This window comes from Hyperoodon ampullatus, assembly GCF_949752795.1.
Source record: "Hyperoodon ampullatus genome assembly, chromosome: X".
Classification (NCBI taxonomy): domain Eukaryota; kingdom Metazoa; phylum Chordata; class Mammalia; order Artiodactyla; family Ziphiidae; genus Hyperoodon; species Hyperoodon ampullatus.
In genome coordinates this window covers 31,241,489-31,257,614 of record NC_136913.1, presented here as the reverse complement: position 1 = coordinate 31,257,614, position 16,126 = coordinate 31,241,489, and the positions used below count along the sequence as shown (strand labels likewise).

General features: G+C 35.3%; 1 pseudogene across 1 annotated transcript; it reads right to left on the bottom strand.

Moving 5' to 3' along the window:
* Positions 1 to 14,683: 14,683 nt before the first annotated feature.
* LOC307069613 (lysosome-associated membrane glycoprotein 1-like) lies at positions 14,684 to 15,780 on the bottom strand (annotated as a pseudogene). The gene has a single exon. The product of its transcript is annotated as a lysosome-associated membrane glycoprotein 1-like (transcript).
* Positions 15,781 to 16,126: the final 346 nt, after the last annotated feature.

The following is a 16,126-nucleotide window of genomic DNA, read 5'->3' as shown; positions in this document are numbered from 1 at the left end:
GAGATAGTTTTCTTTTCAATTAATGCTGCTGGGACAACTGGTTATCCACATGCAAAATAATGAATTTTGAACCCTACCTCACACTGTATGCAAAAAATTAACTCTAAAAGATCATAGAATGAAATATAAGAGCTAAAACTGTAAAACACATACAAGGAAACATAACAATGATTCTTCATGGGCTAGGTTAGGAAGTGCTTGCTTAGAAATGACACCAAATGCAAAAGCAACAAAAGAATAAGTAAAAAGTTTTGTGCTTAAAAAGTCACCAAGTAAGTTAAAAGAAATGGAAAAAAAAAGATTTTCAATTCATGTATATAATAGGAAATTTGTATCTATACCATATAAAACATTTTTACAATGCTACAGTTGTAAAAAAAATGCAAATGTACTTTAAAATGACAAATGATATGAATACAAAATTTTCCAAAGAAGATATACAAATAGCCAATAAGTATATGAAATGATGTTCAACATGGTAATTAATTAGGGACATACTTTGGAACCCATGAAATACCACTTCACACACCCTAGATTTATCTATAATGAAAAAGACAATGACAAGTGATAGTGGAAATGAATTACTGTACCAGTTACACATGGTGGAAAACAGTCTGGTAGCTCCTCCAGAGTATAGGGGACATTGAAGTACCATTAAACATAGACTTACCATTCTACTCCTAGAGATATAACAAAAATAATCGAAAACAGGTGTTCAAATCAAAATGTTTATAGAAGTGTATTTACAATGGCAAAAAGGTGGAAACAGGGACTCCCCTGGTGGCACAGTGGTTAAGAATCCACCTGCCAATGCAGGGGACACGGGTTCAATCCCTGGTCTGGGAAGATCCCACATGCCGCAGAGCAAAAAAGCCCATGCGCCACAGCTACTGAGCCTGCGTGCTACAACCACTGAAGCCTGTGCACCTAGAGCCCGTGCTCCGCAACAAGAGAAGCCACTGCACTGAGAAGCCTGCGCATCGCAACAAAGAGCAGCCCCCGCTCGCTGCAATTAGAGAAAGCCTACGCACAGCAATGAAGACCCAATGTAGCCAAAAATAAATTTTAAAAAAAAGGTGGAAACAACCCAAATGTCCATCAGTTGATGAATGGATGAACAAAATGTGGTATATCCATAAAATGGAATATTATTCAGTCATAGTAAGGAATGAAGTATCATTATATGCTACAAGGTGGATGAATATTGAAACATTATGCTAAGTGAAAGAAGTTAATCACAAAAAACCCACATGTTGTATGATTCCTTTTATATGAAATGTCCATAATAGGTGAACCTATAGGGGCAGAAGACAGCTTTGTGGTTTCCTGAAGCTGACAGTGGAAAAGTAACAACCAGTGGGTATGAGGCTTATTTGTGGGTTGATGAAAGTGTTCTAACATTATACAGTGGTGATTGTTATACAACTCTGATTATATTCAAAATGATTGAATTGAATTGTACATTTTGAATGGGTGTTTTATGGCTTGTGAGTTATATCTCATTAAACCTGTCCCTTAAAAAATATATAATACCAGAAAATGAAACCCTGCGTAAAATAATATAACTCATATCTTCTATATCTGATACTGGATTCTGCATGGTTTTCATTCCCTGGCTACTGGTATGTGAGCTGTGACAGCTGACTGCTTTTGGCCCACATGCTTTTCCTTGGTGACTCAGTGATTCTGGATACCTAGCTAAACAGATATGTGTGCTGACCCCAGAAGGTAATGATATGCCTGCACTGCTGTCAAGAAAGACCTGTGCTTTTGGGTGCCAAAAGGGGATGGATGGGTATCAGAAAGGATAGCTAATTGTCCTCTAATTGGACTATTCCACATTTAACAGAATCAACCTTTCCACTATTAGACCAGCTTTCAGAGTTTTATAAGTTAATTCTAAAACTGGATTTGACTCTGAAATCTGAAACACATCTACTCCACTACCCTCCTCCAAGTTCTAATTTGTTTCCAAACTTGAAGGGAGCTGTGGTAGTTTGGCAGTCCACTTAGTGGTTTAAAAATAATGAAAGAAGCTGGGAAAAAATCCCAGTGACTGGGGCTGGAGACATATGAAGGCTATAATGGGCTCGATGTCCATGATGGTTCACTCACATGGCTGATACCTGATGCCGTCTGTCAGCCGAAAACTCATCTGTGGCTGTCAACCAGAGCACCTACATGTGGCCTGTATATTTAGCTTGGGCTTCTCACAATATGATGACACATATACCAAACTATCTGCACACTTATCTCCTCTCAGTGAGGTATCCATATGCCTTCACCTTTGGTGTGATTCATTCCCAGTCTATATCTCTCTGTCTCTCTCCTCCCAACCCCATCCCAAATAATTGCCATAACAGTACAAGAAACTCCAGGCCAAATAAAAGCAAACATTTTCTTTTTCTCCACTCTAGCTATTGCCCATTATTTCTCCTGATCTCAGCTACTCTACAAAATACATGTTAGAAATTAATCTTATGTTTTTCTCTAAGCATAACATAACTCCTAGTAGTAACATTTTTGGAGTCTGACCATCTATTATTATTGTAACATGTACAAAACTCACAGATTTTTCTGATCCTTAGAGTTTTTCTTCTTATATCAGTGGTCAGGAACATAGTACTCTATTAAAGAATAATGGTATCATCCTTGATTTGTTCCTGATTTTAAAGGGAATGTGTCTTAAGTTTGTCCACGAAACACGATTCTTGCTGTAGATTTTGGTATGTAACTATGTATCAAATTTAGTAAATTCTCCTGATTCAAATTATTATGAGAATTATACTGCTATAGTTATATTTTTCCTTTAAAATCTAATATGGAGAATTACATTTATATATTTCCTAACATTGAACTATAGATTTTATTAATGAGGAAAGCTCTACTTGAAAATGTGTGTCTTAAATATTGATTTACTTCTCCTTATTTATGTTTTTCACATACTGTATTCTTGTTTCATTTTTGCTCATTTTCTGCCTTACATTATACAGATAAAATATCTTCTACCAGTGGAAGCTTAAATAACTTATTTTTACTCTGATTTTTATGTCTAAAATACAAAGCAACTATCCAAACATATACTTACATTTTCCTAACAATTTTGTACCACTTCTTTATACGTCCCTAAGTAAAACAAGTACTTGATCACACTCACAAATCCTTAGGCATCTATACCTACCCACCTCATAGGTTCTGAATTAATTGAGGCCCATGTCAGGGCTAAGGTATGAAAGTTCTAGAATTTTTGTTTTTTAGTTTTAAGTTGGTAGGGATAGGTTGAATAAATTGAGAAAGGAGTAATATAAACACATTTGTGTTTTAGGAAGTTCAAGTTTATGGCAATGTTATAGCTTGATTCAGATGATAGAAAAACCTCCGAGCAAGGTTATTTGGTATTACATTTTTCTAACAGTCAAGGCAAAATAATGGAAAGCTCAGTGAGGGCAGTAGCAGGTGGTGTGGAAAAGACAGATGTTTGGAGAGAGATTTGGACAAGTTGGAGATGGCGGCAGTGTTGAATGATATGATGATACCAGAAAGCCAGTTTGACATCTTTCTCTGTCCTTTTTCCTTCACTTCATTACTATTTCTTTTATTTCCTCTTTCTATCTCTTCCTCTCCTTCTGTCCCCCTCCCCCACTGCCTCATTCCCCTCTCATATCCCCTGCCACACACACATACACATACGTTCACACATGTATATTTTTGACATTTTTTTATCCTGAATTCCAGGGTGGCACATCCATCTTGCCCTTTGCTTTAGAATGTATGACATGGCCCTGGTGCAAACGTGAGAGAGATTAGGCAGTTAACTTAGCAGGCATTAAGGAACAGGAATATATTATTTCCTGAGCGATATATTTCTCAATTAGATCTTATAATACATTCCCATCATCTCCTTGTGTCAAATGCTAGGATAGCTACATCTGCAGCCAATCACAGCTTTCCACATTGCTTGAACTGTAGCCAGTCATAGTTTCACAGAGACGTATTGTCACCACACTGGGTATTAAGGATGTCTGTCTCCCTCTGTGAGCCCCCACTCCAAGATCTGTGACAGCCAGTAAGAAACTGGGTAAATCAACAATCAAGCTAGAGACTTGACTTCTGTGTGCTGTCAATAGGGCAGTGAACTATGATTCAGTTCCTGGCTCCCCTCAGAGCTTTTATGCAAGGCTTGAGTTAATTGCAGCAAAGATGAATCAGGAAGCATTTGGGAAAAGTCTATCACTAACAGTTCAGAGCTAGATATAGCTGATAGGAAGCTTATTTGTTGTTTTAGCAAGTATTATTTTGCTTAAACATAGTACTCTGATTTCGGGTGAAACTTTGTCACCAAACAAACATATAGAAGCAAAAGATAATCCACATGAATGAGAAAAAGAAATGAGTCCCAATGTAAATTCTCAAACATTAAGTACTGAAAGGGGCCATTAGCAAAATGTCTTCTGCTCATATGTGTTTGTTAAAGATGCAAAAGTAAGATACTGTAATATATTATTAATATGACTGTTTACGAATTATAAATCCTCCTGAACACACGCATACTACCAATCACACTGAAGAACTATGCATGTGTTGGGGATGTGGCTAAAGAGTAGTAGAGCTGGGAATATGTCATTTTACCTGTAATTTGAAAAGATTTATTTTGGAAGTCTTGATAAAACAAAAATAAAGCAATAGGTTCCAGATTTGGAATATATGAAGTGTATCTTCTTTTGTCATTTTTAAATTTTTATTAAAGGAATGAGAGAAATTTTAAGGAAATGTGGAGTAGAAGATGAAGCCAAAAAAATCTGTAAACTCCATAGAAATAATTTTGATAACAAGAAATAAAACTATAACAAAAAGTAACAAACTCACATTATAAATCAAAACCGAAATTTATAAACAGGAAGAGATAATGAACAGGCTGTCGTATTTGTCTCATGAGCCAAATGATGAAAAGGAGTGAATAGTATGGATTATATTGAACTATAACTAAATTTCTTGCCGATTTGACTGAAAATGCTGACATCAACAAAGATGATACAGGATTTTTGCCACCACAGTGAGGTATTGCTAGCAAAATGGTTAATAAGCCTCATCAATTGAAAGAAAAAAATTTTTTTACATCTTTATTGGAGTATAATTGCTTTACAGTGGTGTGTGAGTGTCACTTTAAATTGTGCCCCGCCAGTGTGATCTTTTTAAGTGCTAAGTGTTATCTATTTTCCACCTTCACTGAAGTACCAGCAAACTAGAGAGAATACTTGCTTGGGATTTGTGAGGAAATGGCTGAAATCCCTTTTCAGTAAAAGAGCTATTACCGTAAAGGCTGAAATTGTTTGTACTGACCAAATCATTGTTGTAGAAGTTTTGACATACACATATTATCTTTAAGGCTATTACTGGGTTCTAGTTCCTGTAATTTTTTTTCAGATTTATTTATTGTGGAGTGTATTAAATTATCATCATCATCATCAAGGACATAGGTGTGGTGTATAACTGTGTGGATTTCAAACACTGAGGTACTTTTTGAAAGTCTCCACTTTCTTGAATGCCTTATTGCACCTTCTTAGCTATTATTCTCCATAAGACTTTGAACATTATGCAAAATAGGGTAACCTAAGGTGGAGTAGTGTGTGTCACCAATAAAAATGATCTAGTAGAAAAATCAGTATAAGTGCATATAGGCGTACTGGATATTTTTCATGAGAGGTCAATGTGTCTTCATTAATACTTCCTGTTAGTGTGATGTGATAAAAGAAGTTGGCATAAATAAAAAATAAAAATATTTTTAAAACATAAGTAATCTATATAATAGTTATTATAGTTATGTAGTCTAAATTTATACCTCATATTTAAACTTTGGCAATAGTTTTTAAAGTAGATATTGATTTCTTTTGGTCTGAAGCCAAAAATAATATTGACATGGTGATATTTCATATTGATTCTTACTGATAAATTAAAACAGTAGTTCTCAAACCACAGTTACCAGGAGGGCTTGTTAAAACAAAGAATTCTGGGTCACACTCCCAGAATTTCAGATTCAGTAGGTTACCAGTGGGGCCTGAGATTTTGCATTGCTAGCAAGAGTTTAATTTATTGACCTTTGCCACTGAAGACATTTAAAAGGAGAAACATCATAAGCTATTATAATTTTGCCTTATTATATTGTCGGATGTACTTTTCCCCACTTCACCTCCTTGTTGAGATGTAGAATAGTTCTGTTATTACATATTTTATAGACATTAGACATTAAAAAACCCGTGTATATAATTTGGAGAACTTTCTAGGTTACCCACAAAGTTATGTCACTTGTTACATAGATTTTTAAAATTTTAGATATTCTTCATGTGGCTTAGCTGATTCTTTAGAAATATGATAGAATAAATCTAACCTTCCAACACGTAGCATTTACTTGCACTGAAGATTAGTATAAATAGATACAATTTTAATTCAAAATCTTGAAAACACGACTACATGCCAGAATTGTAGCATAAGGATGAGAAAGCTAGGAGGACAAATAGGTGATGTGTATTTTCATGTGTTGGGTTGACCAAAAAGTTTGTTCGGGTTTTTCCGTAAGTTGGTACCAAAAACCCAAATGAACTTTTTGGCCAACCCAATATTAATTCATTCTCTTTCCGCTTTGAAGAGTCATTTGTTTCTCAAAAGTTATAAAGGATATCTTTCTCATTTTAATGTGTTTAAAGCAATATGTTAAGTATATCATTCATTCTTATTGCTTTACTTTTGTTGCATATTGGACCAGTGATTAGCTTTCTTCACAGAGGAAAACAATTAACATTCTTATTGATGTAATTGGAATATATTAGTGTCGGTTCTATGGTACCAAGTTTTGATTATATTAAAAATAGAAAAAAATTAATAGAATTATATTACTTGTATGATTTTTTAAATTTTTAAATAAATAATATGTTTTAAAAAATAAAGTTACAGATAGTTGATATGGCTCCTTCTATTCCTGTCCTCAGAGGTAAACAAGGTTACCAGTTTTTTCACTATTTTTTTTACCAGTATAGAAGTATTCAGACTATATAATTAAATCCAAATTAATATTGAATATTTTTCCTCACTTTACATGAATGCTAGACTGTAGTGTATATACTGTTCTGCACTTTTTCTTTCCACTTAAAATGTATCTTGGAGATAATTCTGTATCAGTCCATCAGGAATTCCTTCTATCTTTCTCGTGATAATACTGTATTTCATTGTCTAAACATACCATAATTTATTTAACCAATCTCTTACCAGTGGATATTTAGGTCACTTCTGATATTTTGCTAATACAAACAATGATGAAATAAATTACCTTTTACTTACACCATTTCACGTTTCTGCGTGTATATTTATACAATGAATTCATGGAAGTGAATATACTAATTCAAAGAGTGTGTGTATGCATTTTATACTTTTATGCTCTGGTCAGTAATTCATGAGAGTACCTTTTCTCCTTATGCTCGTGAACATAGAATGTCGCCAAGCTTTCAGATCCTTGCCAGTCTGATAGTTGAAAATGCCCTTTTAATAGAAGCTTAACTTTCATTCCTTACTTTTATGAGATTTAAGAGTTTTAGTGGGTTTCCTTGGTTGTGCAGTGGTTAAGAATCCACCTGCCAGTGCAGGGGACACGGGTTCGATCCCTGGTCCGGGAAGATCCCACATGCTGCAGAGCAACTAAGCCTGTGCACCACAACTACTGAGCCTGCGTGCCACAACTACTGAAGCCCACACGCCTAGAGCCCGTGCTCCGCAACAAGAGAAGCCACCGCAATGAGAAGCCCGCGCATCACAATGAAGAGTAGCTCCCGCTCACTGCAACCAGAGAAAGCCCGCTCGCAGAAACGAAGATCCAACATAGCCAAAAATAAATAAATTTTTAAAAAGTTTTTTTTAATTAAAAGAAAAGAGAAGAGTTTTAGCAGCTCTCCATATGTTAAAGATCTATTTTTATTTCCTTTCCTGGGAAACATTTTCTTATCTAAGTTTTCTCTTGTATAATCTTGTGGGTTTTTGTTGTTATTGTTGAAGGAGATACTCATACAATAGGGAAATTATTACTTTGTGAAATAATGTGTTATTAGGAGACAGTTTACATTACTGTATCAAAAATACTCCAAAATAAAGTTTAGTTTAAATGAAGTAGAAGTATTTTTTTACTCTCATGATTCTACTAGAGACACAGAGTTCACAGATCAACATATGGCTTCCACTTGTGGGCCCAAGGTGACAGCTCTTATTCTTAAACTATCTCCGGAGATCAAGAAGAATGGAGAGGTCCAATGGAGCCTACCCACAGTTGTTTTTTAAGGACAGAATCAAAAGTAATATGCCTCACTGTCAGTCAAACCCTACTGGCCAGAACTTTGATTAAGGCTATATCTCGATGCTCAGGAATCTGGGAAATAAAGCCTTGAGATTAGCAGCCTTGTGCACAGTGAAACTAATACTACAGAATAGGGCCATACTGACTATGGGGGAAAATTATAAATTTGCCACAAGTGAGTTAAAAATATATTTTTTATTGAAGTATAATTGGCATACAGTATTAGTTTCAGGTGTACAACATGGTGATTTAGTTTTTTTAAACATTATGAAATGATCACCACAATAAGTCTAGTTATCATCTGTCACCATACAAAGTTATTAGAATATTATTGGCTATATTCCTTATGCTGTACATTACATCCCCATTACTTATTTGTTTTATAACCGAAGTTTATGCCTTTTAATCCCATTCACCTATTTTCCAGATTACCCTACTCCCCTCCCCTCTGGCAACCACCTCCTCTGTTTTTATTTGGTTATGTTTGTTCATTTGTATTATAGATTCCATATAGAAGTGAAATCATATGGCATTTGTCTTTCCCTGTCTGGCTTATTGCACTTAGCATAATACCCCCTAGGTCCATCCATGTTGTTGCAAATGGCAACATTTCCTCTTTTTTTTCATGGCTAACTAGTATTCTATTGTAGGTATGTACCACATCTTCTTTATCCATTCATCTATTGATGGACACTTAGGTTGCTTCTTTCTCTTGGCTATTGTAAATAATACTGCAGTGAACATAACTGTGCATGTATCTTTTCAAATTAGTGTTTTTATTTTCTTTGGGAAAATGCCCAGAAGTGGAATTACTGGATCATATGGTTGTTCTCTTTAATTTTTTGAGGAACTTCCATATTGTTTTCATAGTGGTTGTACAAATTTACATTCCTGAAAATAGAATTTTTCCCTTTAATCCTTTTGCCTTTGCTTGTGGTGGATTTTATCCTACAAAATGGTATAGTTTATTTATATATCTGAATATATCAATATTTTTATGGTTTCTGGATTTGGTGTTACCTTTAAAAGTACCTTTATCATTCTTTGTTTATGTTTGGAAAATCTCCTCTCATTTCTTCTAGTAAATCTTACGGGGCATAGTGACAACAATCCCTGCTGTTTCTGCCTCTTCTTCCCTATCTTGTTCTTCCTGTTTGGACATTTGATATTTATAATATTAAATTTTAGTTTCATTGTCAGTCAGAATGCATGAAACCAGAAGAAACACTTATACTCTTTATTGTTGGCATTATGTATCCATGTATGGTCTAGTCTTAAATATTTTCCAAGATCTATTCCATTAATATGATCATTCTTCCTGGACACATTTCAAGATGTGTTGAATTCCACTTATTTGTTTACTGCCTTTATGTCCTGAATCTGTTGCTCTTTGGAAGTTGAAAAGAAGTTGTGAGGTATAAGGAAGCATATATGATAGCTTAGGGAAAGATAGAGGAAAGAGAGCTTGAAACGTTCATTAAATTGAATTAATAATTGAAATAAAGGTAATATATTTCGTAAAAGGTGATTTAATGACTTGGAAAATTTAATTACATTGATCTGATTAAAGTGTCACAGAACATTTTTATCATCAGAATTGATTTGTAAGCACTGTTGCAATTTTAGATTCATGAACTACAACAGGAGATGAAATAATTTTGCCCTCCAGTAAAGAGTGAAAGGACTTTAGTTGCAAAGTGAAAATATATATAATGGTGACTTGACACTGTGCCTTCTTACTCCTCTCTCTCTCTCTCTCTCACTCCCTCTCTCTCCATCCTTCGCCTTTCTTCCTCTCTCTTTTTTGCTTTTTCCTCCTTATTTCTCTCTTTTCCCCTTTCTTCTCTTACATTCTATGCTGATTCCCTACCTGTACACTGATTTTTATGTTTTCGGAAATTAAGTTCATTAATTTTCTATACGTGTGTCTGAGCAGGAAGATGAGACTGGCCCCCATCACAAATCTCATTACCACTCAGAAGAAAATTTTTGACTCATTCCTGAATGATTATGTTTGCAATTAACTATTAGTGATATATATATATATATAATTATATCTTGACACATGTCTGAATGTTGTTAAATTATAACTTATTTTCAGTGTCAGTTAGTTGACTTTTGCTAATCTTGGCTTTAAAGTCATCCAAAGTACTGTATATTCCAGTGTTTTTGCTTCTTTATATGTGGGCCAAGTATTTAAAATATAGTATTTTAGTATTTAAATATCAAATTTATGCTTATCTTTTTATTGTGGTAAAATGTACCTAATATAAAATTTGCTATTTTAATCATTTTAAGTGAATATTCAGTGACATAAATATATTGAATAAACCATCATCACCATCCATCTCCAGACCTTTTCATGTTACCAAACTAAAACTTTACCCATTAAATAATAATTTCCCTTTACCCCCTCCCCTTAGACCCTGACAACCACCATTCTACTTTCTGTCTCTATGAATTTGAGTACCCTAGGTACTTCATATAAGCAGAATTATACAATGTTTGCCTTTTTGCAACTGGCTTATTTCAGTTAGCATAATGCTTTGAGGTTCATCCATGTTATGATGTGTGTCAGAATTTTCTTGCTTTTCAGGCTGAATAATATTCCATTGTTTGTATATACCACTTTCTGTTTATCCATTCATCCATTGATGGACACTTAGGTTGCTTCCACCTTTTGGCTTTTTTGAATAATGCTGCTAGAAACAAGAGTATTCAAATATCTATTCAGGTTTTTGCTTTCAATTCTTTTAGGTATATATCTAAAAGTGAAATTGCTGAATCATATGCTAATTTCTAGGTTTAATTTTTTTGAGGAACTACCATACTATTGTCCATATGGCTATACCATTTTACATTCTTAGCAGCAGGGTACATTCTTACAACAATTTCTCCACATCCCTGTCAGCACTTGTTTTATATATATATATATATATATATATATATATATATATATATATATATATATATATATACACACACATACACATACATACACACATACAAATCTCCATCCATCCTACTAACCATCTTAAAGGGTGTGAAGTGGCATTTGATTGTAGCTTTGATTTTCACTTTTTTAATAACTAGTGATATTGAATATCTTTTCATGTGCTTATTGGCTATCTGTATATTTTCTTTGGAGAAATATCTTCAAGCCCTTTGAACATTTTCAAATTATGCTGTTTGCTTGTTTGTTGTTGTTGTTGACTCATTGGAGTATTTTGGAAATTATTTGATAGGTGACTTGCAAGTATTTTCTCCCATTGTGTGGGTTACCTTTTCACTTTGTTGGTAGTGTCCTTTGATGAATAAATATATATATATATTTTTTTGCTATACGCGGGCCTCTCACTGTTGTGGCCTTTCCCGTTGTGGAGCACAGGCTCCGGACGCGCAGGCCCAGCGGCCATGGCTCACGGGCCCAGCCGCTCCGCGGCATGTGGGATCTTCCCAGACCGGGGCACGAACCCGTGTCCCCTGCATCGGCAGGCGGACTCTCAACCACTGCGCCACCAGGGAAGCCCGAATAAATATATTAATTTTGACTCTTTTTTTTGTGGTTACTTGTGTTTTTGGTGTCATTTTCAAAAATTATTGCTAAATCCAATGTCGTGAAGCTTTTCCCCTATGTTTTCTAAGTTTTATGGCTTTTCACTCTTACATTTATGTCTTTGATCAACTTTGAGTTAATTTTTGTATATGATGTGTAGTAAGGGTTCAACTTCATTCTTTTGCATGTGTATATCATCTTCCCAACACAGTTTGTTGCAAAGACCTGTGCTTATCTTCATGTCTCTTTCCAAGTTGTGCTTTTTAAAGCACTGTAAGATGAAAACATTTATTCCTTCAGGCAAGTGATTTCTTTCTCTTTTTCCTTGTTATTCAGAAACTTTTAAATCAACTCTTTTTTTGAAGGTAAAATATATTTTTTTTATTTTTCTTATTCTTTTTTTGCAGATTATCTTTAAACTTTTTATTTTATATTGGAGTATAGTTGATTAACAATGTTGTGTTAGTTTCAGGTGTACATCAAAGTGATTTAGTTATACATATACATGTATCTATTCTTTTTCAAATCATTTTCCCATTTTGGTCATTACATAACATTGCACAAATTTCCCAGTGCAATACAGTAGGTCCTTGTTGGTTATCTATTTTAAATATAGCAATGTGTACATGTCAATCCAAAACTCCCTAACTATCCCTCCCCCCCACCCTTCCCCTCTGGTAACCATAAGCACCTTCTCTAAGCCTGTGTGTCTGTTCCTGTTTTGTAAATAAGTTCATTTGTATCATTTTTTTAGATTCCACATATAAACAATATCATATCATATTTCTGTTTCTTTATCTCACTTACTTAGAGATAAATAGCTCAGTTGTGTACTAGTAAATTTTAGACATGGAATAAACCATCCTTCAATGACAAAACCAATTATTACCACAAATGCTAGTCTGATCTCTCAACTCTGTTTGCCACCATTTCCCCTAACACCGGGGTATTACAGAAGAAATGAGAGAAGAAGATGATGATATATCAATTGATAGGTAGGCAGGCAGGCAGGCTGAGAATAGGCACTTGTATCATTAATTAGCTTTGCCTTTACCATATATTAGTGAAGGGTCCTAAGTGGCATAGTTCTTCAGCCTATATAGTCTGAAGAATAGACCTTGATGAGTAATAAAATAAATAAAATAGACATCATTTTTAGTTTTAAAATGCCTCTTTCTAACAAAAGGAAGCTTTTTTTTTTTTTTTTTTTTTTGGAATTGTCGACTGTCACACAGAAAATCCTGTAGCTTTTGGGGACATACTTGTCATCGGGGCCTCTTTGCTGTCATACCATTTCTGCTTCCACTAGAAACAAAATATTTGGAGGAGGGTAGGGAGGTGAAATAGGCAGCAAGCCAGAGTTCAGTCAGCGGGACAGTAAGACATACAATGCTCAGAATGCCTAGGAAAATGCTACTGAAGTAGAGTGCGATCAATATTGGGCCTGAGGCACGTGGCAAAGAGGAAAGATTCTGTAGATGAGTAGAAATGGTCCTGTGGATGATGAAGCAGTAGGAGGTGTCTGTCATGGACTTTGTCTTAGCAGGGGCTTAGCGGAGGGCTTTTTACTCTGAGAAACCAGTCCTGTGGCAGGCCAAGAGAATAGAAACTGTATTAACCTAGGAACAGTTAGGTATATATTTGAAAAAATAGAAATATATTTATTTAAAATCGTTTCCTAATGCCAAAAGAGGCAGTGTACAGAGTGGCAGAAACCTACATATTGAACATTAAGGTCAGTAAGATAGGAATTCAATCTCAGTTCATCCTATAACCATGTGTAAGTTACTCTTTATCTCTAAAATGGTAAGAAGCATATTTAGAGTACAAATAAATAACCAAAGATAATAGATGTAAATTTCACTGTACAGTGCCTGGCCCGTAGATCAGTGGTGATTGACATTCACTGTTGTTGTGGTTTCCACACAAACAAGCAAGAGAATTCTGTCAGCATTATTACAAACAATGAATTGCATATGAGCTGATCCTTTAAGTGTCCGGTCACAACACAGCTTTAAGTGGATAAAGCAGTACAATGAAACCCATATTATATACATGTACAGAAACAGGATCACCCTGAACTTGAAACAGAAGACTGAAAATCACTTTACAAAATACATATTAAGTAAAAATAGTACCCTTTTTTTTTAGTATTTTAGTTAAAAGTGCCAGTTTTTAAGTGGCAGAATATAAAAATGCCAAAGGATAAGTCCAGTTGACTCTGTTATGCTTGAATTTTGTGCTGTTCATCCCTCTATGAGTCATGCCTCTCTTGATTTTTAAAGCTTAGCTTAAGCATTTGAAATTTTCATGTTTTGGAGTACTTTTGTTTTAGATTTTTCTTTCTTCTATTGTTTTGAATCTCTTAATTGTGTCAGTATAGCCGTTAACTATCCTTCATCAGTTATGTGTTAAAACCCAAGGCTTTGACTTCATAAGGCCTAAATCAGAATAGAGAATGAAGAAAGCAAATGCCAGGATCTTAAAAACATTAAATGATAAAGGAGCCAGTGCCAATTTAGAAAAACGCTCTTATCCTTACTTTAGAGTTCTACTTTGGTAAATGTTAATATTTAACCAGTTAGCAACACTAACGCCACTATTTCAACAGTTAACCTTTCATGTATAGTAAACGTTGCAAGATGAACTTCATATTTGATAAAGCAGACTTGGTTAAAAAAAAGTTTACAAGAAAGTACATCTCCATTTCAATACTAATTTAACTCAGGGAAAATGAATATAACCTCTTGCAATTGCTGTTGATATATAGTGGTGGAAAGTAATTTCAAGTGCTAAACTGTCTGATGCCCATCATGACTTCTGTTCATGCCAATGAGGTAAGCAATTAGGACAAAGAGGGCATTTCCTGAAAGGGCACCCCCAATGGCAACAGAACTCAGCATGGTATTTCCATTTCAGTAACATTTTTCAACAGATCCAAACTTGTTACCTTCAAACTTGAAAGCCTGGACCCATCCAAACTTTGAAAATGTTGACAGAAGGTGCATTTGTGACTTGAACATTTTCCTCGGGATTGCACTTAGGGAAATTGCCAGTGGTGGCTTGAAGACTCTCGGTGAGCCATTGGAAGCTTTAAAAGTGGAATTTCTGATGCCATATGGAGTTGGATTTAACTGGATTCCTTGTAGGAAAAACAGGATAGAAGTTGCATCTATTCCAACACTGAAGACAGGAGGAGTCACAGTTTCGCTGAGGAGTTCCAGTGTCACTAAATGAGAATTATAGCTCAGTGGCTTTATTTGGATTGATATTAAATGCCCTTGTCACAACTGCCTTATAGCTTTTCTCATAGGTGATAATCATTCGTCAGCCCATGGTATAAGCAGACCAGTTCCATTTGTGCTATACATAGTGTACTTCTAAGCAGGTGGACTTTCTGGGGAACTGGTAGGCTTGGGCCTTGGGGCTGTTATTGGGAAAGTCTCTACTTACAGAATATTTCTTCCTTGTTGAAGTTATTTGAAAGGTATTCCTGGATAGTTCCTTCATAGAGTTTAATAGTTACATTATTTGTGTGTATCTGGTTGCCTCTGACATGTCTCTATTTTTCATCTATGTCTGCCTTGATGTCAGGTATAGATTCCACAATCTTGATTCCTTTTGCCCTTACATTGGGAGAAATACTTGTGTCTGACAAGTTATAACCAAAACTGAACAGTTGGACACTGTAAGGTGTTGCATTCCTTATGGAATCGAAGGTCAGTGTATATCCTTCAAAAGCAGTCACTGTACTCGCGTCAGAAGCTTTCTCTTAACCACAGTGGCTACTATTCAGTACTTCTGCATTAGGTGGTAGATTAAAGGTCACATTTTTGTCATCAATTTTGTGTAATATTTCCTCAAGAAAGCAGCTTGAGAAGTCGTCCATTGTGCAAGATGCTCAGTAACCGCTTTTCATCTAAAACACTGCAGATGTACTGTGCCTCGGTCATGAAAGCAGCAGCATGAGCAGTTACCCCCTCCAAATACCACCCAGGGCTGCCAGGGACAGGAAGGGTTGGAACAGGAGGCCCAGGTGGGTTTCCACTGCACCTCCACCATCTGCCAGGATCTCTGGTGTATCTGCCTACATTTGGAAGTTAGGAAATAGGCAAAAAGACCACTAATCCAGGGGTTAAGATATGGCAAGAAAGAAACATGTCAGCAAAATTGAGATGCACTCTGTTGCTTGGGCCCTTTGGACCAAGATGGAGGCCATGGTGGCACAGACTGCT